This window comes from Bombus impatiens, unplaced genomic scaffold (assembly GCF_000188095.3).
Source record: "Bombus impatiens unplaced genomic scaffold, BIMP_2.2 scf_0664, whole genome shotgun sequence".
Classification (NCBI taxonomy): Eukaryota; Metazoa; Arthropoda; class Insecta; order Hymenoptera; family Apidae; genus Bombus; species Bombus impatiens.
Genome location: NT_177083.1, coordinates 241,750 through 250,686, shown reverse-complemented (window position 1 = coordinate 250,686; position 8,937 = coordinate 241,750).

Sequence of the window (8,937 nt, the reverse complement as noted above, 5' to 3'; positions counted from 1 at the left end):
GACCGGCGCTAACGCTGACGCTTACGTTAGCGGTGGCGCCACTCGGATCCGCGCCGTAGGCGCCTGTCCGTCCCGTTCCCCTCCTGCCTCCCGCAGACGGCGCACGGTGCACCCTCTTTCGTGGCTCTCTCTCGCGCACCGCTGTTCACCCATCATTTCTCTTTGGCCATAATGCGTACGAATGGCCTCCACTAGCGATGGGACCAATACAGCAACTTCAATTTCTTCAACTGCTGATATATGTTACTATATCGATGTGTTTGAAATGATCGGCAAAATAGGAAAATACAAGTTTTGTACAGAAAGCAAGTGAATAATGCGAAAATAGTATATCAAGGTTCTCTAGATACGCTTTTCTCGAATCGACTTATATCGCGGATAAAAAATGTATCTATACACGCGATACCCTGTCGATGATTGTATTTGTGCACTACTTAATTTAATCCAAGTACGCTATCGATCGTAAGTATCAAACGACAGGCGTTGAAATTTTGTAGCGTAAATAGAATATTATCAGCTGCTTTTGTTTCTTGTCTGGTTTGCTATAAATCAGTTATTTAATTCTCGATATATGTAGCCTGCAACGTGAGATATCAAACTAAAGTAAAATTTGTTTAGAGTTTCCCGGTAAGTGTAACCAACAGGTGTCCTGGATACACATGATCGACATGAGCGTATGATGAATTTCGTATCGTTTAGTATCTGGTACTTTCAAGTACAGATAAAAATTTGATACGATGATAACAAAATGCCTGGTTGGAAAATAATCGTCCCCGATACTTTTTGCAGCTACTGTACGTCGGTATTTGCTACGTAATCAAATTGAAAGTTGTACGTTAAACACTGAAAAAAATTGAGACAGTAACGAAACCTTGAAACTTGGCTTGAAAATGTAAAAATGTCAATTTTTCCTAAAATCATTGACATACTTCTAATTTCTTTCGCATGTTACACTCCTTTATCATACATAGTTCATTCGCGGATTGTTCGAACGTTTCGAGTATAGGATTGGTCCCATCGCTATATTCCACTCTTCTTACGTGTCCTCGCCACTTCTCAGACAAGCGTACGATGTTGCTAGCAAAACCTGCACCATCTTTATTCATGCACACTGGGTAGTTGACGGGAGGCAAGATGCCGAGGAGTGCACGTAGCAAGTATGTATGACCGAGGTGCATGCATACGAAATTGCAAAAATGCACATCGACAGCGGGGAATTTAATATTTGAAAGGAGGCCTCATCGGCTCGGTGTTTGAAGTCGCGATGCCGACAGAATTATTTAAACCTATTAAGCCACGATTTTCAAAGCGATACTTAGCGAACTATAACGTTCACTCGGTGTACGGCACATTTGCATATTCCTTTATGCTAACGGTGCTTTGTTCGGTGATAAATTGAGACCTTTTCGAAAATAATAACCCGAACGGATAAAAATGGGAAAGTCGTGTTTCGAGTTACGTACTTACAAATAGAACTGAACGCATTTAGAAGGCATGGAGCAAACCTTTAAGAAATCAAGATTTTCTAACCCTCGTTAAGCAGATCTCTATTTGCATAGTCTTTTGTGCGATGTGTAACGTAGGCGCGTTTGGGATTGATTTTGTCTGCTTTATTTCACGATTAGCTGAAAAACTGACGCAAAGGTCATACAATTTTAACGAAGAAGCGGTGTACGGTACTTCGTTCGATGATATTTATGATAATTGCGACGCTTTAGAGAAGTGTTTGAAACTACTTACAATTAGAGCTAAACGATCCTTTTAGAAACCAAGATATTCTAATTCTCGTTAACTACGATTATATTTGCATAATGTTTTGTGGAATATGCAACGTAGACGTATTTATAACTGACTCTGTTGCTGTGCTTTATTTTATCGTTGGTTCAGTAAACGATACAAAGGTTGTACCTACAATTTACGTAATGGAGAAGTGATGTACGGTGCCTCGTTCGATGATAAATCGAGACCTCTTAGAAATCTATTTCAAACTACTTGTACTTACAATTAGAACTAAACATATTCGCTTCTTAGAAACCAAGATATTCTAGCTCTCGTTATCAACATTTGCATTTGCATAAACCTCTTTTATTATATAATGTGCAATTTAAATATGTTTATAACGAAATATGTTAATAAAGTAAAAGCCCGAAAAATTCTAATTTCTGCCATTTTTATTAATTTAATTATATGAATAATTATAGATATCATTTTATTACGTTTATATATAGATATTGATTTTTACAAAATATTTAATAATATAAATCACTACAGCTATACTATACAGCTTACTGTTGGCAATATAATCGGATGCAAATGTTGAGATATCAAATACGAAAATCGTAGTAGTTAATGTATCATTGCTTGACGTTATTGATTCGATATCCAGCATTATCAAGATCCTTGGATGAACGTATCTTAAGAAAACGTACGACATCCCCCCCCCCCTCCCTTATTCTATGCGATCATTTGTTCATATACAGCGAATCGCTTTCCCTCAACGTCATTTATCAGAATGTGCCTTGTATGCACAAGATGAGCGGAGCGCAATGTCAATGTTACTGTGACGATAATGTCGAAGGTTCCGATGTACATCTACATACATTCATGTGTAGATCATGGATATAAATAACGTAATACGGGACATGAATAACGTAATTCCTTGGGGGACCGACAGGAATCTAATGGTACCTGATTGAATTTCATTTTATGTTTAGATACTGTTAGTTGAAGCTGTTTCACAAGTAGGAAAAAAAGGTAGAAGTAGGAAGAAGTACGAAAAGGTGTCACAGCTAGATAGAAACATGACTCGATGGGATTGTCATTGAATTCAATTGTTATTAATTCTTTGATAAGTAATGACAATTGTAAGATGTCGTATCAGGGATTTCGTTACATTTAGAAATGAAATTGATTTTTATTGCGACTTAACTTGACAAAAAATAAAAATTAGAAATGTCGATATAAAAGTTTCAAATGAATGTAAAAACTCAAGTATGTATGTAGACATCGTGTACAACGATATGAACTTAAGACATAATCTATACATTGTGCTTTTTCTATATTTTTATAAAACTAGTCGTGCAAAATATAAATCACTTTTTCTGCGGGTATTAAACTGCTACTAAACTATAACTATTAAAAATAATTGAAAACTGAACGAAACTAAAAATCCTATTTACATGAATTAATAAATTCAAGTAAATACTAAACTAATCACTAGAATTAATAGAACCTTCTTTACTTTAATATTTTACATTTATTTTATAGAAATCGATTTAAAAATAAATGAAAGATGGTACTTGTTGGTCTCTATGGAGACTGAGAGGTTAAAAGTTTAAAAGATAACAAAAATTTTTAATTAAAATATATGTATTTTTGTTTCGTAAAGTTTAATCAAATTTTTCTGCACGCAGATACTCGATAAATTCCTTCTCTTCTAACCACGTGGTTGCTACACGTATGATATCACTGAACTCTCGTAATTTCTTACCTGTTGCAGCGGCAACCTTCCGCTATTGGTTAACTATTGCACATGCGCCGTGACGGAATTCGAGGTAGAACTTATAACAATGACTCCCGTAATCTAGAGTTCAATGCACCAAATGTAAAACACGATGGAATTTAATGTCAGTTCATAAATACTCAAATACTGGATATACATAATGTATCAACCTAATGCAATCTAGCGTTCCTTCGTACAAGTTTTATATTTAACCTTAAATAACAATACCAAATATTTCTAGTTCTTTACTAATATCTGTTTTTTAAATATATGAAAAAAAATAAACAAAATTTACAACAAACTGGAAAACTAAATAAAAAATTAAAAATGAATTTCGTATTCTTTACCGTTTGTATTCTCTAAAAATCGTTTATAGGAAAACAGTAACATACTTTTACTATGCCAACAATTAGTCACGAAAGTGACATAAATCAAAGCCGCTAGATAGCACTCGAATCAGCTCACCGAATTCAAATAATAACCATTACTCTAACACAAACATAGCACACGTACTAAGATTAAAGTAACACGTATTTACTATGAGCTTTTCGTAATTGGATATCCTTGTTAAGAAATCCTTAAATATTAACGAAATAATTATAACATTTACTGACAAAAAATATTATATCCCACATGAATCATGAACGCTCAAATATACATTATCATACAACGCTAACCCAAACCTAACCAAAACCGAATCTACCACCGAGAAACATGAAAACATTTCATAAATATGATTATTACCGAATGACATAAGTCTCGCTCTCTGCAATTCAGTGTCCGCAACAGATTATGAGAATCTCTGGCTGCCACAGTCATAAATTTTTCCAAACGTGCTCGAAACTGACTACCGTAACACGTACCGGCACTCGAAACTACATATTAACCGCGTTCTCGCGTAGCGCGGGAGATTTAAACGGCGGGCACCGCCGAATCGGTCGAGATCGCCACATATCGCCCGTTATCCTATGATGCTTTAGTTTTGCAGTTGAATCCGAGGAACGAAAACTCGTCTGGAATGAAGATTTGGAAGACAAGGAATTGAAATAAACAATCGAAGACCGACTACGTCGATCGTCGAGCGTCGACTGGCCGCGAGCCCGACGACCGCGCAATATGTAGCGTTGTGTAGAGAGGACGACTGGAGCCTGTCTGCTCACCCCTGTGGCTGTCTGTTGCCTAAGGGCGGCCTCGTCCGGCGCGAATTCGCGGCGACACAGCAGCGGCGCGCCAGTAACGTGGCGACGCGGATCTTGACGCCATTCTCTGAACACGTATGCGTTTCTGTACGTGTAGCTACCCTCTCGATACGCTTGTGTACGGTCGTGAGCATCGCGATATCGGCGCATGGACGAGGGTGGCGGAGACAGACGGAAAAAGAAAGAGATAAAATGATAGAAGGTAGATGTACGTGTATGCATGGGCAACGAGGAGAGCACGTTCTGGCAATCGTACACACGAAGGTGCTTGACCGAGTGAAGTCGAACGACTAACCGTATACGGAGACTTTTCTTGCTCCGAGCTGGAGATAAACAATGTCATTTGTGCTAGCTAGCATCCTCCCGTTCCGGGGCTCCGCGCGCACCGAATCGGGGTTCTTTCCCCCCGTGGACGTAAAACACGGCTAAATCGACAGTCTTCGCTGCCATCGTAAACACGACCGGCTTCCTCTTCTCGAATTGTTTATGCTATTTAGCTGATGGAAAATTTTTACGCTGCTGCCCGACGGTCATTAGCGATTCATATCGAATGTAAGGATAGAAGCATATATTATATTATTACGCAATGACCTGAAAGTAGTTAAACGCTTGTTATATAGAATTTTTTAACGAATTTCTGAAATATTTTGAAATTTCACTAGGAACGGTAATGAGACGCGATTATCGCGATTATAATATGTACTAAAATTTGAAACTAATCCAAAATTGAATATAGAAGCTACACGACATTTATTGCGAACATACCCCTAGTGACAAATTAATACACAGTGTGAATAGTAGTCGTAAACATAGAATTAGTGCTAAAGATAGTCTCATTACATATTGTGGCCTGTTAATATGTATAGTAAATAAGTGCTTTGATGACCTTTACAAAGTGCATGCTTTCAATAAATATCTTGCAACTTCTATATACATTTTCAGGTCCGTTTCAAATTTGACCAATATAATCACGATGATCGTGTCCCGTTACAGCGTCAATGAAATTTCAAAATGTTTTATATAGTACAAAAATATATATAAAATTTCCAGAAGCGTTTGAATATTTTCGTGAACCAGTGTACATACACTGTACACGTTTGTCTAAGCTTTTTATTAATCCCATTTGAATCGTAATTAATAAATGCTATTACTACGCTACCAAAATTGTGAAATCTGATCTTCGGCGGGAAACATTTTCATTCTAATCGATCCAAATAGATTTCTATTTAACCAACAATTTTTTTCCACAAACATAAATATAAGATCCGGTGATTAACATGATCAATCATAAATATCACCACGATGTGTCACGATGCTTACGTATACAAGAAAGAAAGAATCTTTAAAAAAGAATTAATTTTATTCTATTTTCTGTTTTACCTTTAGCTATCTTTTATACTGCTGGAATGTGGAATGAACTATTCTATACTGGAACATAGTACGTAACACGTTAACCAATCCGTAATCTTCAGGGTACTCATGTTTTTCCTCCGCTAAGTAGGTACACAGATAAATGCTAAACGTATGTTTGCTTGTTTCGTTAAAAGTCAAATACTATTTCTGGCGAGCACATACATTTAAATGCATGCTTCGTTTTGGGCGGGCTGCGAGGACGGAACGTGGATAATGATAGCGACGGGGTGCAATGGAATGGGTAGGATCATTAGTGCATCTAATTCCGTACCGTTGGAATGCAACATTATAAATTATCCGACGAGTCTTGATAACCAAAAATTTAAGTGCTTTCAAGCATCATTCGCTTCACTTGATATTTAACACGTTATTTAGAATTAACCTATCAATTGTTTCTCACGTAATGTTTGAAAAACTTTAAACAGAATTACAATATTTTATTAACTCGTGTTTACGCTAAATAAATATTTCATTTTGTTTTCCTTAACGCTATGATCATAATCATTATTTATTTCTCCTTTAGTATTTTAAACCAAAATTCAGTTCTCAGAGGAGTAAAACCTATTAATAATATTGCTCATGTAAAATATAAGATACAAGTTAGAACTAAGTATTTTTATTAAAACTGTTAGTCCGTACCGGGTTTTAATTCATCCGTAACCCAGTCGAGAGTCAAATATAATTTTCTACGTGCAATGATGCCTTGTCAGATTATTCGATTATATTAGATTCCTAAAAATGTATTCCATTGCAACATGATCCTATCATTCCGTTTCGTACGAATAAAAGATCGCTCAGATTCTAAAATTCCGAAGACTTTACGCCATCGAGATCATAATAATCCCTCGTCTTTTACTGTCGTTCCCTTCATCTTTTACTACATCGAATATTATTTAGGAAACTTACAAACCGAAACAAGGTCTGCCGGATACTTTTAGATTCCACGGATTATTGCACATTTGTAACGGTACCGGTGATTTCAATTTGTTGCCAGGCAATCAACGCGCGTTAGCGATTCCATTTTACGAGCACCCTCCGCTCAGACTGTTGTACACTACATACAGGGAGAAGCAAGAAGGGACGGTTATAGCATCGTGATATCAATTCTCTTGTAATGACACAATCGTAGCCAGTCAGTCGGATGTCGGTCTCGAGTGTGGGTGGAAGAGGTGATGGTGACGATCTAGGTCCGGCTTCGTTCTCCAACTCGTTGTTTATCAAACTCCCCTTCGCATAACAAGCATCAAAACACTTGGCGCCCCACGCTGGAGCCGTCGTAGTCATCTTCCGCCCCAATGGTCGCTTCTACTTTTCGTGGATATGCCGGGGGTAGGCGCTGGCATGGGTTAAAACATGGGTAACCGGGAGGGAACAATCTCTATACACACAGGCGCCGTCTCTATCCGCCAAAAAAATGAGTTATCGTGCTGGATCTACGGACACGACAAATCGATCGTTCGAATCACCGTTCAATACAGTTTTATATCTCTGCGATGTTTAACAAATGCATATGGGGTACGTACGAGTCCTCTTACATAGAACTTGTTATTTGTCCAAATGAATATCTGCGTGGGTTTTATTTTTTAATTCTGAAGTTTCTCATATCTTAATCTTGCTTTCGTTTCAGCCGAAAAGAAAGACTTTAGAAGGTTTTACAAAAATCTTGAATGTGAAATTTGAACGAAAAATCAAACGTATTTATAATGATTTTCTGATATGTTTTTTAAAACTCGAGGAGTTTCTTAATGATAAAAAAAGTATGATTTGAAAAATGATCTAAAGATTATGGTATGATAGCATTGAACTAATAATAAAATTGTTAATAATGTTTGATAATATTACGATAGAACGTATGGAGATACTTCGGTGGGAGCGAATGGAATGTAAACTATTTCCAATTATACACAGGAATATATTATAAACTATATATAAGACGTATGTATCTATGTATTAATCGAGTATGTTCATTTTATAAAAGTTATTAAATACAAGATTCAAATAACACGTATATCTGTTGTAAGTTTCTCATGCTTAAATATCCTTGTTTAAAAATCCTTAAAGATACAAATTAACTGTAACACTTTCTGACAAGAAAAATGGCACCCCATATGAATCATAAACGCATAAGTATATATTACCGTATAACGCTGTTGCATTTCTTTGATTAAAAAGCAAGAAGCTAATAACCTTTCACGCGTCCAGACTGACGCGACCTTAATTTCAATCGTTGATTTATTTACGATTACCCCGGGGTCCGGCGTAAGCGTGTTTCAAAGAGGAAAAGTTTCCCCGTGGTAAACAGGTTTTGAAAACATTTCTTTCGGTTTGATCGATATTACATGAATTCCGTAAGAACCATAAAACCAAACGCCATTTCCCGGAACAAACGATTCTTACGATCAAACAATCAGAAGGGGCAGGGGAAGGGAGCGGGTTCGTTCGGTTTTTCCAAAGAGGAGAGACGAACGAAAGAAGAAAGCGGAAGATAGTAAAGACTCGCTGGCACCGTTCGCCGTGCAGGTCCGAGATTCATAATTATTCCTGAACAAAACATCATGCTATTGACGTATACTGGGATCGAGAAATTCAGCTGACAATACCAAAGCAAACATGTGTCGGTGTGTAAAGAGGGATGCGATAGGGCTGGAGAGTAGTAAGGTGGTAGGGCGCCCTCCAGCTTGGCGACCGATGAGCAAAGTTCCCACCCCCGTCGTGATGATGCCACGATGCCAACAGAAGAAGTATTCTTGCATTGGTCGACGTCGTCGTGGTCGTCGTCGTGGTCGTCGTCGACATCGTCGTCGTCGTCGTCGTCATCGTCTT